The 22,084-nt window shown below is 36.3% G+C and overlaps 1 long non-coding RNA gene across 4 annotated transcripts in view; it reads right to left on the reverse strand.

The window, feature by feature from the left end:
- LOC110259422 overlaps positions 1-22,084 on the reverse strand; it is a 622,305-nt gene that overhangs the window by 363,774 nt on the left and 236,447 nt on the right. For all 4 annotated transcript variants that reach the window (XR_002341816.1, XR_002341813.1, XR_002341815.1 and 1 more), the window contains one exon: positions 16,159-16,231. This is a non-coding gene — a long non-coding RNA (uncharacterized LOC110259422). The remainder of the gene's footprint in view (positions 1-16,158; positions 16,232-22,084) is intronic.

Consider the following 22,084-nt stretch of genomic DNA (forward strand, 5'->3'; position numbering starts at 1 on the left):
CTGGTTCGATCCCTGGCCTTGCTCAGTGGGTTAAGGATCCAGCATTGCTGTGAGATGTGGCGTATGTTGCAGACACAGCCTAGATCCTGCATTGATGTGCCCATGGCATAGGCTGGCAGCTGTAGCTCCAATTCGACCCCCAGCCTGGGAACTTCCATATGCAGCATGTGCAGTCATTTAAAAAAAAAAAAAGGAAATAAATAAATAAGAAAATGTGTGAAGAATTGAAGAGATGCTTCACAAAAGAGAATATGCAAATAAGTAATAAACAAATGGAAAGTTAATAAATTGCATTATTTTTCAGGGAATTATAAATTAAACTATAATAAGATAGAACTACATATCCACTAGATTGACAAAAAAATTAATTCTGACAATACCAAGTGGTCACAAGTTTGTGATGCAAACAAATATTTATTGATGTGTATACTGCTGGTCGCTGTGCATACTGTTAAACTATTCTGGGAAATAGTTTGAGATTACCTAACAAATTTGAATACACATATTTCTTTTGACATAAAAATCCCATTTCTAGGTTTAAGTCCTAAGGAAACACATATATACACCAGGGGAACATTCATAAAAGCACAGTTTATAATTGCAAATGCACATTAAAAATATAATAGATAAATAAACCAGGGTGTGATCATACAATGGAATGCTGGAGAGCAATAATAGTAAGTGAGTTAAGGGACTTTCTGTTGTGGCTCCGCAGTAAAGAATCCAACTAGTATCCATGAGAATGTGGGTTTGATCTCTGACCTCCCTCAGTGGGTTAAGGATCCGGCACTACCATGAGCTGTGGTATAAGTCGCAGATGTGACTTGGTTCCCAAATTGTTGTGGCTGTGGCTGCGGCTATGGCTGTGGCTGTGGCTGGCAGCTGCAGTTCCAATTTGAGTCCTAGCCTGGGAACATCCATATGCCACAAAAAGCAAAAAATGAAAGTGAATTAATTACATTTACCTGAATCAATGTCTAAATTTCTAAAGCCTAATAATGAGTGAAAAAAACCAAGTCACTGAACACATATAATACTTTTCCATTTATGGAAAGTTAAAGACAACATGCAAAAGCAAGTTATATGTGATTTAGTATTACAAACACATGGTTAAAAATATAAAGAAAAAACAAGGAAATGACAAACACAAAATCAAATTTTTCATGGTTTTCTCTGAGTTACATAGGAATGCAATAGATTCAGAAAAAGGAACACAGGAGATATCAAAGGAATAATAATATTCCATTTTGTAATTTTGTGATCCATAGATGAGCATTCTTTGAATAATAATTACCTATATTTTATAAATATTTCTTGAAATCTACTCACATTTTTAAAACAACTTCTGCAGCTCCATACCAAAAAAACAAACAAGCCTATCAAAAAATGGGCAGAAGATCTAAACAGACAGTTCTCCAAAGAAGACATGCAGATGGCCAAGAAACACATGAAAAGATGTTCAACATCACTCATTATTAGGGAGATGCTGGCTGAGGTACCACCTTACACCAGCCAGAATGGCCATCATCCAAAAGTCTACAGACAGTAAGTGCTGGAGAGGGTGTGGAGAAAAAGGAACACTAGTACACTGTTGGTGGGATTGTAAATTGGTGCAACCACTGTGGAAAACAGTATGGAGGTTCCTCAGAAAACTAAACATAGAACTACCCTTTGATCAAGCAATCCCACTCCTGGGCATCCACCCAGAGAAAACCACGACTCACAAAGACACATGTACTCCAATGTTCATTGCAGCACTATTTACAATAGCCAAGACATGGAAACAACCTAAAAGTCCATTGACAGAGGAGTGGCTCAAGAAGAAGTGGTACATATACACAATGGAATATTACTCAGCCATTAAAAAGGACGAAATACCAGCATTTTTTGCAACATGGATGGACCTAGAAACTATCTTGCTAAGTGAAGCCAGCCATACAATGAGACAGCAACATCAAATGCTTTCACTGACATATGGAATCTGAAAAAAGGACAAACTGAACTTCTTTGCAGAACAGATGCTGTCTCACAGACATTGAAAAATTTATGGTCTCCGGAGGAGACGGTTTGGGGGGTGGGGGGAAGTGCTTGGGCTGTGGGATGGAAATCCTGTGAAATGAGATTGTTATGATCATTACACAACTACAGATGTGATAAATTCATTTGAGTAATTAAAAAAATAAATAAATAGAGAGCATCCATATAAACTTTAAAAAATATCTGTTAATATATTTTAATAAACTTAAAGTTTATATTTTTTCTTTATCATCAAAATATAACAATATGGAAACATTTTCACAATTTAAAGTTTTTAATATTGTTGTACTGTTTAGAAGTCTACTGTAACTCAGAATTATCACTTTTTAAATTATTTAATAAAATTGATCATAACCAATAAAAAACTATTAAAATTATTAACATAACAGTGAATGATTTTTATTAATTCCCACATAGTCAATATAATTGGCTTTGAAGTTAATGTGCAAAATCATATAGAGTTAGAAATTGAAGATGATTCAGTGATGCATCCATCTGTATCACATCAAACACGAAAGCATTTTAAACAAAATCTCTAGGGTTGGTAAGTCTCTACTTGGAGCTATCACTGAATTCTACTTTTTCACCTGTACTTAGTAAAGGAAAAACTAGGGCCCAAAGACTGTAGGAAAAGGTCTAGATGGTGAGTAAATGTTTATCAGCAAATATGTTAATACAACAAACATTTATTGAGTACCTATTCCATGCAAGCTAATATGTCTATTGCCATGGAATTCAAAAGATACTGAAACACAAAAATACTGAAGATACACAGATCATCTTCACCTCTCACTTGGAATTTCTAAATAATTTCCTAGTTTTCCTTTCTTTCTTTTGCTCGCTCACTCTCTCTCTCTCTTTCTATCTATCTCTCTCTCTCTCTCTCTCCCCCTCCCTCTTGCTCTCTCTAGCAACGAACCCACCAACCCCAAACACCTTCTTTGTGGTTTCCACACCTATACTTTTACTGTACAGAGCCTCACATAGTACCCAATTTATGATAACATATTTTAATGGGTTTCTCTGATCATTTTCTTTGCCAGTATCTGATGGTCCCCATTACATTCAGGGCCCATAAATTCAAATGCATATCAGGGCCAGGCAGGTCATTAGGATGAGAGAATCCTGTCAAGGGAAAGAAAAAAATGGAGAGCAGGAGCTCAAAACAAACAAAAAAGGGTAACAGCTAAACTAGCCAAGGTTGTCCCATAGGAATGGAGGCTCAGTGTTGTTCTTTCTTAAGGAAAGCGTGAAATCTGGATTTTTTTTTTTCTTGAAATCTCCTAACTTTTCAATTCATTTTCAAAACCAGAGAAAGATTTGCTGACCTACACAGTGAAGTACAAACTCTTGATTTAGCACGCAAGGCTCTTCAAACTCTCTCTCCAAACTAACTTCCTCATGTCTCTCCCCACACTCTATGTTCTGCACTCATCCTTCCTAAACATGCCATGTCCTTAACACTTCCAAGATGGGAGCACATTTAAATAGTGGGGCAATCCCTGATTCAAGTCCACTCACCTCGAGGGTCTGCACTTAAAGCCACCTTCAATTAAAAGTCTTCCTTAACACCTACAGGACAAACTCAGCCATGGTTTATTATATCTGTTTCCTTTTCTTTGTTCATATACATACAGGCTGTCCCTGACTTTCATATTTTCAGCTTCTGAACAGCCAACACTTTCATGCATTATACATCGACACTCCAAAGTGCCTTTTGTATGCCAAATCCAGACTTTCATACATCAGCAGATCAACGAACATTTTGCACTAATGTGTGGTGGCACTGCCTGACAGCCAAGAGTTCTGTTTGGGCAGTCATGCCATCTTTGTCTGTAAGAGCAGGCTTTATGTAATTATTTGAGTATTTTATGCTCTTTGCCCTTATTATTTTGCCAAAATGAGTGGAAAATGAACATTGAAAATGCTGATAATAATGATAAAAATCATAGGTCTCATGAGCTTAACACAGTTGAAACAAAGATGAAATCATTAGGCATTTCCATTATGGCACATCTTTAACCCCAATCAGACTCTTATTAGATTTAAGCTCAGTCAACTGTACTCCAATTATAAAGAAAAAATATAAGATTAAGGACCCTGTATAAAATGCTAGAAATAAATTGTTGAAGATCGTGTGTAAATGGCAATGTATAATTAGAGATTATATCATATATTTTAGATCTCAAAAGAAAAAGAAAACTCTACATAATGTGTAAGTCTATTTCTTTAACAATAAGACTCTATTATGTGTTTAAAGAATGTATTATGTATGAATCCACAGATATTTTATGGACTTTTTCATTGGGAATCATAGTGCTTTTCATTATATCCTTAACCTTTGGGTGCCCTCAATCCACCTGTTTCCTCATTTGCTCTCTCACTCACACACCATTGCGGAGTGCTAAAGAATCTAGCCTTTCTCATTCTCCACTGGGTAGGCTCTGGTTCCCAGGGGGATGCTGTGGTACACCTTCTGCCCCTGACAGAGACGGGATGACCAATTTAGAACAAAAAGCTTAGCTATAGGACCACAAATATTAGGGAATGGGAGAGAGAGTTCTAACAATTTTGACTGTATATCAAGTATTGTGTATATGTACTTTATTTAATCCTAAAAAAACTAGTCAGAAGTCATTGAACAGATGAGCAAAGTGAACTCACAGAGTTTCAATGACTTACTCAAGATCATACAAATACACAAGCAGGCAAGCTACAATTTAAAACCAACTGCATCCGTATCCAAAGAGTATCCTTTTTCAAAAACACAATGCCTCCAGTGTGCTAAGTATTACAGATACTGGTCAAAGCTATCATCAAATGATAAAATGATGTATGTTCTTCTGGTCCATACTTTAAACTTGTCCCTCTACCTATGATGATTTAACTTTCTTTTTCAGAAAGTTCTAATGTAGTCATTTATCAAATGGTTGTTTTGAATAGCTGCTACAAAGAAACATCTTATTCCTTTTCCAATCAGTATTTGTTTAATATATTAAATGTTTTACACAGATTACTTGGAGCCAAAGTTTTCTGAAATTAACTCCTTTTGTTCTTCCCAGGAGTGAACTCTGTGTTCATCTTTTCACAACCTTTCTATTCAAAGGGATTTTGAAATTCCATGATATATGCAGAAGTGATAAACAATGTACGCAGTAAAATAAAAATCATGCCTAAATCTCCTGCTCATAGTGATAAACCATGCAATGTCATGGGATCACAGTAATTTCAAATATGCTTTTAATCTATAAATTTGTGCTTAAATACATTAATGAATAATTGAGGAATCTTGTGGATCTCTTATTTCCTTGTCTCAATTTCTCAGTACCCTTTTCCTCCTTAAAGCATTGCAATTAGTTCCTGCAAATATAATAACCTGAGAGTCAAAGTTTTCCACTATCTACCTGCCCAATCCTGATAGCTTTCTTTCTTTAGTCTCACTGTAGAAATTAATATGTGCAGAGTCATTGTTCTGTTTCTGTCTTGTGTTCTGCCTCTTCTAAAACTGACAACTACCATAGGTTTTGACTCTGCTCTCTGGTTGTAATTACTTATGTGCATTTGTATCTACTCCTACTAGCTGGGTGCACATTGAAAACATTTTTGTCTTCCCTCTCAGATAGACAATGAATCTTTTTTCTGCTATTGTTGGTGCTCCTGTAAATAGCTCCTATCTTCAATCTCCTCAGACAGATAGCCCCTCAAGATCATAGAATTACCTAACTGGATGTACTTAAGAGAAACACCTCAGCTTCGAGACTCTGAGCTAATCTGTAAATGAATGTGGTACAAACACCCTACTTCCTCAAGCTGGGACAGACTCTGATGTAATTTGTGCTCTAGTGCTTCCCTGTAGGGTCAGGTGAGAGCTGAACCCTTGAAACCATGTCTCTGCTTAGTTTGTGTCCTTTCCAGATCATCTTCTCTAACTCATGTGTAGATTTCTGCTGAACATATAACTATCATTCCTAGTTTTAGACACTGTCTTAGATGAGGCTCTACTTCCAGAGAAACTGACCTAAGAAAATGCCTAAAACCAAAACAAAGATCATGTGGCTTTTTTTTTTTTTTTTTCTACAATCACTGTCCATAACCCAGTTTATTGTTGAGTGACTCCAAAATTCTGGATTGTGGGATTTTTTTTTTCTGAAAGTCTGTTAACTGTCTGCCACATCAAACTGGACCTGAAAATGGATATTAAAATGCAGCCTGGTAATTTCATCGTCATTGCCTTTCCAACTCTTCATGTCTTAACCAATCTTCAATGTGTACCTGCTGCTCTCTTGAAATAAAAGGGACCCTGGTGATGTGTTAGGGTAAAAATTTAGGGCCTCAAAACCTGTGGGCCTATGGATGTTGTGGATCTATAGGTAAGTGAAGAGAGCTGCTTTGATAAGAAAGAAGGCTCAGGACAAGAGACAATCTGAAAAAGTCAACTCCAAAAAGGCAAAAATAAGTGCTAAACCAGAGTTTACAGTAGGATCAAGAGACAGATCATGGAGGTTTGGTAGGATGAATTCAAGGCTGAGCATGGTGCAGAGTTAGGAAGCACTGATGCTCAGTATATATACACAAGGGATAAGTAGTGACCTTTCACAACCCAGCTTTTTCACTATCTCGGGACTGAAACTCTATCTGCTTTCTTGGAGATCAATTCACTTGATAGCTCTGACTCCAAGAATGCAGTTTTAGAAACAAAGCCCTTGTTAACTACTATGCTACCAAAAGCTTGTAAACTTGTGATTAGCACCCCCAGGGTAAGACTCTCAAGGCTATTCTTCCTGAATAGCTGACCTCCTTGCTGTGAACACAGAAGAGAGAACTGGATTTCCTACACTCTTATGTGCCCTAAACTTTCCCAAACCACTCTAATCTGTTGCTACACATGTAATGATATGATATTTTATAATATGAATTAATTAACATTAACTTTGACCATTCAAGTTATTATGTACTATTTTCAATTGTATATCTGCTTCCATCTTCCTGAATTTATTATTATTATTATTAATTTTCTCTTTAAGGACACACTTGCGGCACATGGAAGTTCCTGGGCTAGCTGTTGAATCGGAGCTGCAACTGCTGGCCTACACCACAGCCACAGCAGTGCTAGAGCCCATTCCAATGCCAGATCAAACCTGCATCCTTATGGTTAAGTTGGGCTCCTAACCTGCTGAGTCACAATGGGAACTCCTTCTTGACTAAGTTAAAAGTAACTAGAAGAGCCATATTAATATCCCCTTCATATTCTAGTGTTTTTGTCAGAGCAGATCTTTTATAAATGTTTAGGATATATAAACAGTATGTTATTTATTTTGACAGGAATTATTTTGCAACCACTATGTGCCAGGTCATTTTCTAGTATAAGCGTATCACTTTGAATGATAAAAAATACAATGTCTCTTCATGGGACTTTACATTTGATTGAACACAATAAATAAATAAGCCTATAGCAGTTATGTTTTGTAATGGAAATAAAAGAGGGATGAGTAATAGAAAAGAACTGGTATAGAAGCAAAGCAGTTCGATTAGTTACAGTCCTTAGAGAGAATTTTCTGAAGAAATGGTACTTTGACTAAGAAATGAAAGACAAGAGGAGAAAAGGTACACTAGGAGGAAGCAACAGCAAGTATAAAGTTTCTGAGATAGGAAACAGAAATGCACATATTAAAGAAGCAGACAGAAGGTCAGTGAGGCTGGAAGGCGTTGTAAGGAGATGAGCTTCTACCAGATGCAGCCAGAAAGGAAGGCACAGGCAGGTCAGGCTAAATCATGAAGCATTGGAAGATACAGCCACATGTGTCAGCATGAGCTGCATAATGTGCAAGGTCCAGTGCAAAATGAAAATATGGAGCTTTCTGTTTTAAAAAAAATGGGGGTAAACATGGTTTAGAGTACTAAATTATAACCCATTTGCTTTTCCCTCAATCTCTTTCAATCTGCCCAAGTATTTTTATGTGCTATTTAATGCCTTGCTGCCTTTGGCATAGGGATACTTGCTAGGCAAGCACATCGGGAGTCCCAGCACTATGCTACATTGACCTACATGCTGGAGTCTAAGCACCGAGCCCCTCACCTTCCCATGCCCCTGGACCCCTCAGAGACTGAGATGATGTAAATTCTCTGACTCAGAAAAAAAAACTGTTAATATTACCATTCTCAGTGGAAAAACTAGGTTGTGGAGGAATTAATACATTAACTAGTCGAACACAAAATGCAGGTGCTTGAAATATAATTATCGAGGTATAATACATGTAAAATAATCATATAGAGTATCCTCCCACTTACAGAAAATAGTTCATAAGTCCTGGATTTAAAGACAGTCAAGAGAGAACTGATAAACCTCTTTCCACTCTGTTTTTTTTTCCCCCTTTACTAAATTCCTAGTTAAATTCCAAGATTTCTGTTCAAGCCAGCATTTTCTCATTCAACATTTACTGAGTACCCACCACGTGCCAGGCACATACCTGAATACATTAACTCCAAAAGTGAAATGCAAACCATGCTATAACTAAAATTTAGCTTTTTACACAGTACAGTGTTTTTATGATGAGAGTTCCATATTCTCCATGAAACCCAACTTTTAAATTTAGCATATTTTAATATCCCAAACACTGCGCCATCTTATTTAACACCTCAAACTCTTAAGACAGAGGTATTTTCACTCTACAGTTACAGATGAGGCAACTGAAGATCTGAATTCTTAGGTAACTGAGGGAGCTACACAATCAGAGACTGAGCTTTCAACTTAAGGTTGTCTCAGTGTAAAGATTGTGGGTTTTTCCTATAAATCACCCTCTCTTCCTTCTCTCTCTTCTTCGGTGAATTACCTTGCCTCTTATGTCCTCACCTTCAGAAGTACTCAACAATTCAGAAATATTCATTTTTTTAAAAGCTCATCTTGTTTGTATTTAGGTAGTTGTAGATGAGCTGTACTTCAGAATGTGTGAAATACAAGAAATTGAATGCACTTGCACATAGTATCGACTATAAACTTTAAACATAAATTTCTCACTGAAATAGTCAAAATCAAGCATGGAATTAGGTTACTCAAAGACATAAGTCTATGACTTAAAACTATTTACTACCTTATTTGCAAGGATCACATCTTCCAAAAACCCTGGCAATTGTACGTGTTTAAAGAGAGGTCTATAGATTAAGGCAGTGATTGTTCTGAATACTCAAGTCTCAGAGCATTCCCAGGGATCTGCTGATTAACCCAGTTGGATATTAATTATGAGCACATCTGCCATTCTTACTTTTTGTTCTTTTTCTTTAAATAGGAGTGGAGTAATTCAGACCTGTGTGTATGATTAGGTGTAGCTAGCAATGCATGATGAGCTAGATTTAGATACATTTAGGAAGCATCAGATGAAATGAAACAGTTTACTAGAAAACATAACCTGTGCCAGAAATTAAATGTTTAAGGGGGGGGGGAGTTGTTTTTTAAAAAGCTCAACCTTAAATGAAATAGCATATGAGGTGGGTGAATGTGAAAAAAATAGATGGCTTCATTGTTTCTCAAGAACAAGACTATTTATAGTTCCTCTACTTTGTGACTCATCACTGTGCTGTAAAATATTTGGGGTATTACTCATAACTACAAAAAAGACATAGAATAGAATAGCTCGATGTTACGACCAAGGACAAGGTGAACAAGCTGGCATTCTACTTGTGACATTACCATTCATTTTAAAAGTGGACGACTTCTGTAATTTTTAGCAGCTTTTCTTTTTCTGTAAATATGAATATATCATTTAAAACAAATGATAATCTATGTGCCTCAAATCAAAACTATCAAAACAGGTGAAATGGAAATAAAGCAAGGGAATGCAAGAAATATAGCGGATTGTAATTAATCCCCTCTCACATGTAAGTTTGTGATTATTATGAAGACGTGCTTTGAGGTTCAGAGAATTAGTCCAAGCACATTTCCCTCAAGTATTCCTTCTCTCTACAGCTAAGAGAGCACCAGAAGGAAACAGACACAACAGCGACAACAACAAAATAGAGGACGTACTGATCATGGATGAGAGGACCGAGATGATATAAATCCTCTGACTCAAAAAGCACATTTTTACAGATAAGATGAGTATTTTTTTGTCTGTGTAGGGCTGCACCTGCGGCATGTGGAGGTTCCCAGGCTAGGGGTTGAACTGGAGCTATAGTTGCCTTCTTATGCCACAGCCACAGCAATGCCAGATCCCAGCCGGGGTCTGTGACCTACACCACAGCTCACAGCAATGCAGGATCCTTAACCCACTTAGGGAGACCAGGGATTGAATCCATGTCCTCATGAATACTAGTAGGGTTCACTTCGTCTGAGTCATGATGGAAACTGCAAGATTAGTAATTTTAAACAGTAGCTTATTGACAGAAGACAGTTCATTTCAGGGCCTTTTCCTGGTCTTTTTCATTTCATGGTACACTAAAATGAAGTTAACCTTGCACAACAATGTTAATTCTTCTTAAAGAAAATGCTGATTAATTATCAGATGCTCTAAACCTTTTCAAGAATAGAGAGAAAAAACTTATCAATATGGTACTAACTTTCTGGGAATGCAATATTATATTACCTCTCATGAAAACCACAGAAAATATTGCTTCATAATTTACCTTTGCCTATAATCACCACTGCATTTGGTCAATTAAATTTCTAGAATTTTACGGTTGAGATTTTTTTACTTTCCAGAAAGACTGCATTTAGCAAAGTTTTTATACTTCTTATGTATTCTCAATGATAAGCTAAATATTGATCTAATGGGAAAACCTCCCTTTTAAGGCCCCCCCAAAAAGAAAAAGGAAAACATTGGGGAAATCTTATTCTGAAATATTGTTAGGAAGATGCTGTGACCTAGGAGTTGTGTTAAGGGCACATATTTGTGTGTCTGTATAAAATATATAAAATAAGAATAGCTGTCTGGTTTCCTCCAAGATTCTAAACTATAACTGGAAACTGGATTTATTTCCAGTCCTAATATTCCAAAGAAATCAGAAGGATTCTGACAATTTTACTAAAAACTATTGAAAAAGTCTTGAGTAACCAAAGGTGGGAGCTTCTGGAATATGTCTGTGTGTATTGGAGGTGGAATTCTCAACCCTGACACACTTGACATCTTGGGTCAGATAACTCTGTTGTGTAGCGCTGCCCTGTGCATCGCACAATGTTTAGCAGCATCCCTGGCCTCTACTCACAAAATGCCACCACCTATCCCTCAGTCATAAAAACAAGAAATGCATCCAGGCTGGGACAGTCTCCCTGGAAGGCATTGAGAACCATGGGTGCAGATGATTACAACCATTGTCTGTTTCAAAACTTGTATCAGGACATATGGATAGCCTCTAATTTACAAGAAGGACATTTTGAGTTAATAAAGTGATTCACTACAAAGATCAAATTAGGGATATGGCCTTTTAATTCAAGTCTAATAGCTTCAAGGTTTCCACTAACTGAAAGAGAAAGAGGTATCAGGAACAACGACACATGACAGTTTAAAAGATACTGTCGAGTAGTGTCCCATTTGTGGTTCAGCGGTAATGAGCCCAACTAGTATCCATGAGGACACAGGTTTGATCCCTGGCCTCGCTTAGTGGGTTGGGGATCCAGTGTTGCCATGAGCTGTGGTGTAGGTTGCAGATGCAGCTCAGATTCCGAGTTGCTATGGCTGTGGTGTAGGCCGGCAGCTATAGCTGGCCTGGGAACTTCCATATGCTGCACTTGTGGACTTATCAAGCAAAAAAAAAAAAAAAAAAAAAAGATATTACCTAATAAGAAGAAATTGAGGTAGGCTACTGACCATGACACTTATTGGAATCAAAGAGATTTGAAACCTATTACATTTGACAGCTACTGCACTGCCATAGAAACCTACATGACTGGTTGAAAAATCATCTGCCTACTCAAGACTTTTTTTTTTTTTTTTTTTTTTTGTCTTTTGTCTTTTGTCTTTTTGCTGCTGTTGTTGTTGTTGCTATTTCTTGGGCCGCTCCCGCGGCCTATGGAGGTTCCCAGGCTAGGGGTCCAATCGGAGCTGTAGCCACCGGCCTACGCCAGAGCCACAGCAACGCGGGATCCGAGCCGCGTCTGCAACCTACACCACAGCTCACGGCAACGCCGGATCGTTAACCCACTGAGCAAGGGCAGGGACTGAACCCGCAACCTCATGGTTCCTAGTCGGATTCGTTAACCACTGCGCCACGACGGGAACTCTGCCTACTCAAGACTTAAATCAATTCTTTGCCTCCTAGTCTTTCAAGAGCAAGAAATGGGCTGAGAATAGGGTGCTTAAGTTAAATTTGGAGAGAACACATTCTTCAGCATCCATTTCACATGAGATCACTGAGAACAACAAAGGAACAGAGGAGAATTATGACTTAATAATTAAGGAAACCCCCACCCTTTGCCTGTCCAGCCCTCCAACCCCTCAAGGTAAGGTGCTTCACCTTTTCTGTGCGGTGGGATTTCAGACTTGGTATGAGCCAAGGACTGTGGACCATTTCCAATCCTTCCCCTTTTCTAACTGGAGTATTCCATTGCTGAGTTTGGGGAAGAGGGCATATATAATTTGTCTTTAAGTCATGAAACTCTGGAAAAAGTGAAGCCATAATTAGACCTAATTCACAGGCTATCATGAACCCAAAGTTCCTGGACTTTGGATTCAGTGATGGAACAAATTTTAGATCATCTCCCTGGAGAGAAGTTGAGTTTTTCCTAGGAATGGGATAAAAGGAACAAGAGGATATTTTGTGACTGGAAGATTAAACTGCCAGAAACACTGACTTATCAAATACCTGTACAGTCCTGTACATTTCCCAGACCCCCTTACAGCGAGATTAAAACTATACAACTAGTTCTGGCCTCCAAAGGGCTATACGCAGAAGTGGCATGAACCACTAGCAGGTAGAGGCAGCTTAGAGCACAGTGCCTCCTTAGTTCCCTCTTTTCTCCTTTGGTAATCCCCTTGGAAGCCACGTGTTGAGACGGTTGAGGCACACAATGGAGTGAAGCTGCATGTCTAAGTCATTGCTTGAGAAAGACTCTTTGCTTGCCTTCACCAGGGGCTTTGTTATGTGAAGCCGCTGAGACTCATAGGATATATTTTTTACTGCATCATGGTCTAGCCTATCCTTCCTAAGACAATTTCTTCACCAAGAGTTCCATCATCACTACAACCACTGACAGAGATAGGAAGTATGCCACTGCTAATGGGCTTAGCTATCAAAACAGCTGCTTGCTAGTGAGGATGTTTTTAAGGTTTGATTTAGAAATCACTGGCCAGTATGTTACAAAGATATGAAAAAGAAACCAATCCTGAAGTAAGGATTTCAGTAGACCCTCACACCTATTACAAAAAGTGTGAAAAGTAATACAGCTGTTATGTTCCCTCTTGAAAGACATTCATTCATCAGTGGCTGAAACCTGTACTCAGTCTTTTATATAGTATTTTGAATCCATAAGCTCTTTCCACTTGACAATGTTGTCACATTTTATGTCATCAACAAAGAACTTCCTTCTCCCATCAGCAGCCTTAATGACACCACCCTTTCTGTACTTTAGCCAGCACCTTGGTCTCTTCTAATTGGACTGATACTTTGAGTCTTAGGTTGAGGCTAAATTTTCATACCAAATTAACTTTATACTTCCACATTTTCCAAATCCCTTGTCCCTATACTACCAGTTTTTGTTGTCCACAAAATATACTATCTAGTTTATGTAATGAAAAAAGTAGTCAAAAAAGCAGTTTAAAAGTAGTCAAAAACAAATAAAAATCATCCAGTAATAATAGAGAAATAGCAAAAGAATGCTTACATATAATTTAGCTGCAAATAAATTTTCATGTATGTATACAAACAGATATATATAGATATAGGCAACCCACCCCACTGTTCTTTCAAATTCAACATGTTCCTTACCTCTCCCTCTAAAAATCTTTTCTTTCTCATGATATTTCTGTTCATCTGAAAAGCAATCCTCCTTCTATTCACCCATGTGCAAAATTCAGAATAACTCCTCTCTCGATTGTACAAGTCATATATGGTGCTCACTACTGTAGAGTCTAGACCATCAGTGACCTTCTGACCTAATCTTTTCTCCATTTTTATTATCTCTATTTTCTATAAGCCATTCATCACTATTTTTTTGATCATCACAGGAGCTTATGAACTAATACACCTGCATATGACCTTCTCTTCCTCAATGCCATCTTCACACCTCTACAACATCAATTTTCTAAAATCAAGATAATCAGTAATGCCATTTTCTTAGTCTATCAGATCTCCCCCATTGCCTACTGTAACGTATATCCATTCTGTCATTTAAAGTCCTCCCCACCACAAGTCTATGTTATCTTTCTAATGTTGTATACTACTTCTCTCCTACCTTTATATTACATTTCAGAAAGAAAGCTTTCTCATCCTTTTTGTACTCTTCCAAACCAGGGATTTTGCAAATACCACTCCCTTTGGCCAAAATATATTCCCCATATTCCCACTGATAGTCTATCACCTTTCAAGATTTCATCTCATCAGTTCTATCTTCAGCAAAACCTTTCCCAATCCCAACATTTGGTATTAGAGTCTCTTAAATAGCAATAGTCAAATTTTAATTTTTCTGTTATGGTACTAATTAAAATCACTTTTAGGCTTTTGTATTAATTGAGTTGATACTAATATACAAGTTATTTAATGGCAAAGACTTACGTAATATAAGAATTAAATAGACGGAATAAATTGGTATATGGAAATAGCATAATCAGTCTACTGCCCTAATCTTTCTGCTTCAACTCTTTTCATTTCTTTCTTCTTCACCTTCACTCTTCTCCTGGGTTTCAATATAGATATTTGAATTTTTTTTCTCCTTTCAGGAGCCCTATACTTCTCATGCATTTGGATGCCTACGACCCACACTATTCTGATGCTGACAGCATTATATAAGAGTCCATCTTAAACAAGTTTTACTTCTGAGTCCTGGCTTTTTGGGCTCTGAATACCAGTGTTTCACTACTTCCCCACTATTGATTACTCAATTTCTCTGGCATTATAACAGTATATTGCATCAACTCCATTCACTCCAATCAGGAGCTCCACAGAAAATGTATCTTCATGAATACTTTATTAAATTGATCTAAGCAAAATTCCAGAGAGATTCAAATTCCCATCTTGGTTTCTGCATATACGCCAACCTTTATAAACATGGCTACATATCATCCGTGTCGATAGAGATATAAAAGGAACTCTCAAGGTGGAGCATTCTCTCTGTAGTTTTTTTCAAGACAAGTTCACACCTACCTTTGTTTGCTTGCAGGTCAGATTGGAGAATACTGATGTTAAGAAAATACTGTGTGTCTAAGCAGAAGCATGGAAATAACAGTGCCCCTCTGTTTAAGTGTGCTTTGACCTACATTCCAGAAATCTCCCATGAACAGGAACTGTTTCATTTCACACAGGAAAGTGGCTTCTAGAATCCACGGTTTTGAATATTCTGTATTTCCTCTCATCTGCAGTGATATATCCAAACTGTTTTTTTTTTAATCAGTTGAATAAGGGGAAATATAACATGCACATCTGTACTCACAAACATGATAGTGAAATGCTTAATCAACAATTAATTCAACCGAAGCTCAATGAAAGAAATGAATGAAAAGTGACTCTATTACTCTCATTTCCCTTTCCTGGGTGACCAACTATTCTAGTTTTTCCTGGACAGAGGGGGTTCCCAGGACAGGGGACTTTCAGTGCTAAACAAGGAAAGTCTCTCCAAACTAGGGCTAGTTCTTTTCCTTATTCTTCACAGATTTTAACATGATCACCTCAGTTCTTCATAAATTCCAAAGTACTTGTTCCAGAATTCATTTTGTTTTTTATTTCCATGAATTATGGAAGCCAGATATGATCTGTTTTTAAGAATTCTAGACATTCATATTTGATTTTGGCAGGTCTAACTCCCCTTTCCCAAAGCATTTGAGTTTCTGGGTCTCAAGTCATAAGAAAGTCAGAGAAGTTGTCTTAAGGAACCAACTGCTCTCTAGTGGCTCAGCTGTATTAGCTGAAAGAGATTCTCCGCTTCCCAACTCAATCACAAAATGAGAGAAAAATTGTCATGGGGCAAGAAACTTTTCAAACCTCAGATAGATTCTTCTCTTAGCTGAACCATTCCATTTATACATCTTGGCAGTAGTCATTAGCAGTGAGAAACCTAAAGAGACAACAAAAGAAAAATGTATAAGTCTTTTTCAAGAGCTTCTGAAGTGTCGAAAAGCGTTTCTATTTAAAAGCTTCTGACAATGATTGGCAGGATCTGAGAAAAACCTCGAAAGATGAACCCCACCCTCTGAGAATTATTATCAGGAGAACAGTAACTGGTGAACACCTATTCCATTCTCACCGCAATTGAAGGATTGCAATCTAATTGCTACTTGGTGGTCCCTCTCAAATGCCACAAGAAGGTGAACAAAGCACAGATCAATTCTGAGCACCCTACAAAGGCTACTGAACCTCAAAGAAGGGGAGAAGTTGTAATGTTCTGAATGAAACTGACACAATAAAATTGAGGGGAAACTTGTACTGATTGATTGAGTGATTACTAACAGGCCCATTAGGCCAGTATTCTTCCGAAGAATCTGACATTTAAAATCAAAAATAGGACAGGCCTAATTTTAAATTTTGTAATTAGGAGATTTAATTTAAATGAAAAGAACAGAGGTGTATATATCAACCCAATTTAGTGCGGACAGAAAAATAGAAAGAAATGGAAATTACAGAGTCAGTTCAGAATAGACATAATGAAGCCCATTTACATTTGATGTAATAGATGTTTAGAATATTAATGACCCACATAGCAAAATCTGAGGCTACTGACAGTTGGAGTATTTAAATACCAACTTTTGAACTTCTGGTTTTTCATATGTATCTACTAAATGATAAATATAAATAACCGTTAAGGAGTTAACCAAAATTTTACCAATCAAATTATTGAACTTAAGGCACTACACCAATTGCACTGTGATTCAATCAACAGTGCTTCAGTAATGGGTGCTCGGATTCTCCTAGTGAATTGCCTTGAAGGTTAATTCTAAGTACAGAAAGTTGATGGTCATCATCATTAGTGCAGAGAGAGAGAAGCAAAAAAATGGGCCTTTGACATTTATCATCAAAAGCAGGATACAAATGCATGAATCATTTCCCTTTATCCATCTTTATGTAGTAATCAAGAAAGATGCCTTTATAAGTCATTTGATTTGTCAACCAGGCAATAGTGCGTTTAATCCATACTAAAAAAGAAATTACTTGGAAAAGAAAGAGACTCCAAAAAGAGGAATAGCAGACATATGCTCAAACTGTGAGATTTCAAATGATATAAGATACAATATCTAATCACACATATAGAAGAGAATCATTTCTTTGTACAAAAGAAAAAAACAAGGATATTTAAACACTGCATTAGTGCCTAGAGATACCACAACGGTTTTACAAAGTCATGTAAATAAATTAAGTCAAACTTTGAGTCAGATTTTTCTATTCAAACAGGAATCCACAAGGAATGATTGATATCTGTTAGATCTTGTCGGTTTGTTAACAGGAGGTCACAAGTTCTAGTAATTACCTGATTTTGAAAAATATTCAAGAACAGATTGGGAATCTTGGACCTAATGTCTAAGTGAGAACAATAAAAACAGTCTTCAGCTGCCATTACATAACTTTTTTCTTCATTATCGCACAGCAGATGATATTTGTTTTTCTGTTTCATTTTTTGCTTTCTAACCTGAGCCACAGGCCAGATTCTCCTCCTCTGTAACTCTGCAGGAATTCTTTGGTTTGTACCTTTTGTATAATTCTGCCTGGCATTCTAAATATGGCTCCTTCTCCTGGGTTTCAATACATTTCTTGACTTTCACTGGCAGACTTTAACAAGAGTTGAGTGCCTTGGAATAAGGGGTAGTTTTATCAGCAGGAGAAATCTGGGGATATTATGGGCTTAGAGCAATAATAACTAAGTTTCTATTTCATAAATTGAGGGGGGAAAAGGGGAGAATCTTCTTTGAAGAATTAATTTTATCATTATGCAATTCAAATTACAATGTATTGCTACAGTATAGTGACTACTCCCTATGTAGTAGTACAGTTACAGTAGTTTTGACATCTTCAAAAATAATTTAGCAAAGATAAATCACCAAATTTAATCTTTCCAGTCTGAGGTTTCTCAAAAACAAAGCTGCACCTCTGTAGTGCCAAATTTACAATAACCCAGGCCTCTTGTCTAAGAAATATAATTCTTAAAGGCAAATTTAAATTCCTCTAGTTTTTGTTTAAAAAAAACTGTGTTTTGTTTTGGGTTTTTTTGTTTGCTTCTTTGTTTGTTGGCTTTTTCATGTTCCAAGTGTTTTACCTAATATGTGCATAAAGTGGTCATGCCCTCTGGGAGTGCCAGATAACCCTTACATAACCTTCGAGAGACAATCACTTACTCTGAACATTTGTAATATTTCTGACCATTACTTTTTTCAGCTTCCTTTGATGATTCATGCTAAGGGTAGAAAACCGGAAGGGATATTTTCCTTCAGAGCCACAAAAATAGCCAATATGTACTTTTCTTTTAGCCATACATTTCATCATGCATAAACTCTCTGGCTGATATTTCTTGCCATTTGGTCCAACTATACTTCCTGAAGACACTGTATGAAAAGAACTAGTCTAATTTAAGAAAGAATCTGTCCCTGGTAAAACAATACATACAAAAAGGAAAAAAGAAATCATCTAATTTAGCCAACTTCCTTAAAGCCTTGATCTTAGAATCTGGTTTTTAAATAGAAAACTTAAACAAAAGTTACTACACAAGTCATTTTGTTCCCAGAACATTTAGGATCATTTTATGGAAAGCTGAATATATTTAAATTAATTTTAAGGTCACTGAAAATTATATAACCTAAATAGAGTCCTTTCTACATGCAGAGCCTCAAATATATTTAATTTTCCTTGGTCATCAAAATTTTCCTTTTTCAATTTTATTTTCAGAGAGACTTACCAAATTTTTCAAAGATGTATTAAGATGTTTATGGGCTCCCCAAGTGTAAAAAGGTAAAATAGTCTAAAAATAACTTAATTCACAACATATGTGTTCCTTGTACATGTGTAAGTAGGAAAATATATTTGAGTAACACATGTCTGTTGTTTTTCTTTACTGTGATTAAATCACCTCTTTTGGAGAGCATTTGAATTTTAGGAAAACATAAATTCACATACACACAAAAGAAGTAAATTACCTATCTACAGACTTACTATTGTTTTCAGATGGCAGTAACCACTGGGACAAACACTCTGAGCCATGGAATCTGCTCAACTGAGAATGGTATCATGATCAGAACTAAGAACTACCCCATAAAATATGCTGACATTATCATAAATTATTAACACTTCTGAGTTTGATACAATGAAGCTATTATGTTACTGGCAATAGAGATAAAGCTTGAGGAGAAAAGCATAGAAAAATTATGAGGCAAGTGTCATTTATTTTCAACGTTTTTAATGGTATTATTTATTAGGTATTTATTATATATGTGAGAACACAGCTCTGAATTTTGGATCAGTGTGGTGATCAGTAAGTATTAGATCTTAAAGTGTGGTTTCTGGACCAGCAATTGCAACATCTCCTGGGAACCTGTCGGAAGTGCAAATTCTCAGTCCCCCAGCTCAGATCTATCAAATCAGAGAACTCTGAGTATGAGCCCAGCAAACTTTTTACAAGCTCACCAAGTGATTCTGATGGACACTCAAGTTTGAGAAACACTGTTCTAGATAAGTATTTTTAGAATCTAATGAATTCAAATACAGACAAGTAGAAAACATTTAGTATATGCAATAATTAATATTTAAATTTATATCGTGCTTTGTAAATTACAAAGAAATTTCATATGCATTAATCTCACTTGAACTGTCAATATTATTGTGAGATGAACTGAGGAGTCAACTCGTATTTTTATTTCACAAGATTAAATTGAGTGTGAAAAGGAATGTGAAAAAGTAAACTCCTCAACCTCATAATGCTCATAGGTTAGAACTCAGATCATCAGGCAGTAAAACATGTACACCACTACTAAGTAAAGAAGGAATTGATCAGAATTAGTGGAGATTCTTTGTTTAACACCCATTGGCATCCCAACAATGATGTAATCCTAATTCAATAGTATTCAAAAATGCTAAAATCTTACAAAGGACTGCACACATGTATTTTAAATAGATGTTCAAATTAAGCTCTCTGACCAAAATCAAATAAATTCTTAAACAAGCAAAGTCCTTTTTAATGACTCTGACCAACAATCATTTATTTTTTTGCTCCTGTTGGGGGAAAAAAAAAGTCTTACATGGCCTCATAAAATTCTATTTTGATAAAAGCATAAATAAGAAATAAAGCTTAAATTTCTGGGAATTCAGTTGATCATTCTTAGATATTAATGCTCCAATCTACAATATAGGAAGTAAGAACGCTTCAACCTGTAATTTTTGTTTCCTACCTGGAAGACAGAGTCTTGATATTGTTAACATAGTCTTTTTCTAAAGTGAGAAGGACCTGCTTCTTACCATTAGCTGAATCTATCCCTTTCGAAACTTGAATAATCATAGTTACTTATTGTAACATGATTTATATCATGCCTCTTTTCATGGTCTCTTTATAGTTTTGAAAGAAGAATTTAAGGATGTTAACAAAGCTGACACATTTCCAATTTAGATTGACACTACTCAAGTCATAGGCATAAATGGTTTTTGTTTAGTAAAACTAATATATCAGAATCTGTGAGAATGTCTGATATCTGTAGAAAGATTAAAACAAAATGCTAGGGAAAACATGTTTCTGACTGTTACAGATGTTCTCAGATCCAATAGCATCTCTAGAAAAAAATAAGTATGTGTCAGATTTTTTTTGAATGACACAGGAGAACAATCTAAAAAAATCTAGCTGAGGATTTCTCATACTGGGATCTCAGAGTTTATTCTGAAGGATTAGAAGGTCTCTGAGAATATTTTTAATTATTAATTGTCATTTTATGACAAACTTAAAAAATACATCAGCAGCTATAAAGAAACTTCTCTGAAGTGCTCATTCACAATTGAATAAATGTGCTGTTTCAAATACTGAATTACGTATTTCTTAAGTCATTCCTTCTCAAACTAAGGTTCCAGGATGTATCTCCAAATGAATTACGAGAATTTTTTTCTTTTAAAAGGGGTCTGTTTCTCATTTACCTTTGAGAAACACTAATTGTAGCAATAATTCACTGCCTTAAATCTGATCTATTTAAAGAAAGGAAACAAACTTTTCACTTGGAAGCTTACATAATACAAAACATTATTTTGAAAGCACACAGAGCATAGTGACAATGACAAGAGTCTAACTATATTTTCATGAAGTATCAGTTGAACCTTTCTGACCAACCTTCAGTGATATACTAGTGGGACAAGATAGGAATATCTACTCCAGCAGGGAAGATTATTTTTATCATTAAAGGTGTTTAAATTTGGTTATAATACTAATCAGACCGATTTTGTTTGGTTTTATAATTGTTTTTAAATATTTTACAGACATATGTCCCTTTATTACTTGTGACTGGGCTGGACTGCTCCCAAGGGCCTGCCTGTCATACATCACTTCTGACCTTACAACACACACAATGCAATGGCTGAAACCAGCAACTCAATAAGCAAAGTCCCTCAGTGGTAAACTAAGACCACCATCTGAAGATAAATCTTTAAGATAATCTGATTTTGTGAATGTTTTAAAACTCCATGGGTGAAGCGTACGGCCGGGAGTTAGGGAGACAATATATTCAAAGAAAGTGAGAAAGTATGAAGAAAATTCAGTATACTCCATAATTGACTATAATATACCACTACTTCTTTATTTTGCCATTATCAGTGATTTAATTTATCCCTGAAAACCTTTGTCAGGTTTTTTAAGTAGAAAAGCAGGCCTTCTCTGAATACCAAAACATAATCGGCCAGATTCTCAGTATCTGAGGGACAAGTTTCAACTATGCAAAAGAAGGAACTCTGTTGC

The sequence above is a fragment of the Sus scrofa genome, chromosome 2 (genome assembly GCF_000003025.6).
Source record: "Sus scrofa isolate TJ Tabasco breed Duroc chromosome 2, Sscrofa11.1, whole genome shotgun sequence".
Classification (NCBI taxonomy): Eukaryota; Metazoa; Chordata; class Mammalia; order Artiodactyla; family Suidae; genus Sus; species Sus scrofa.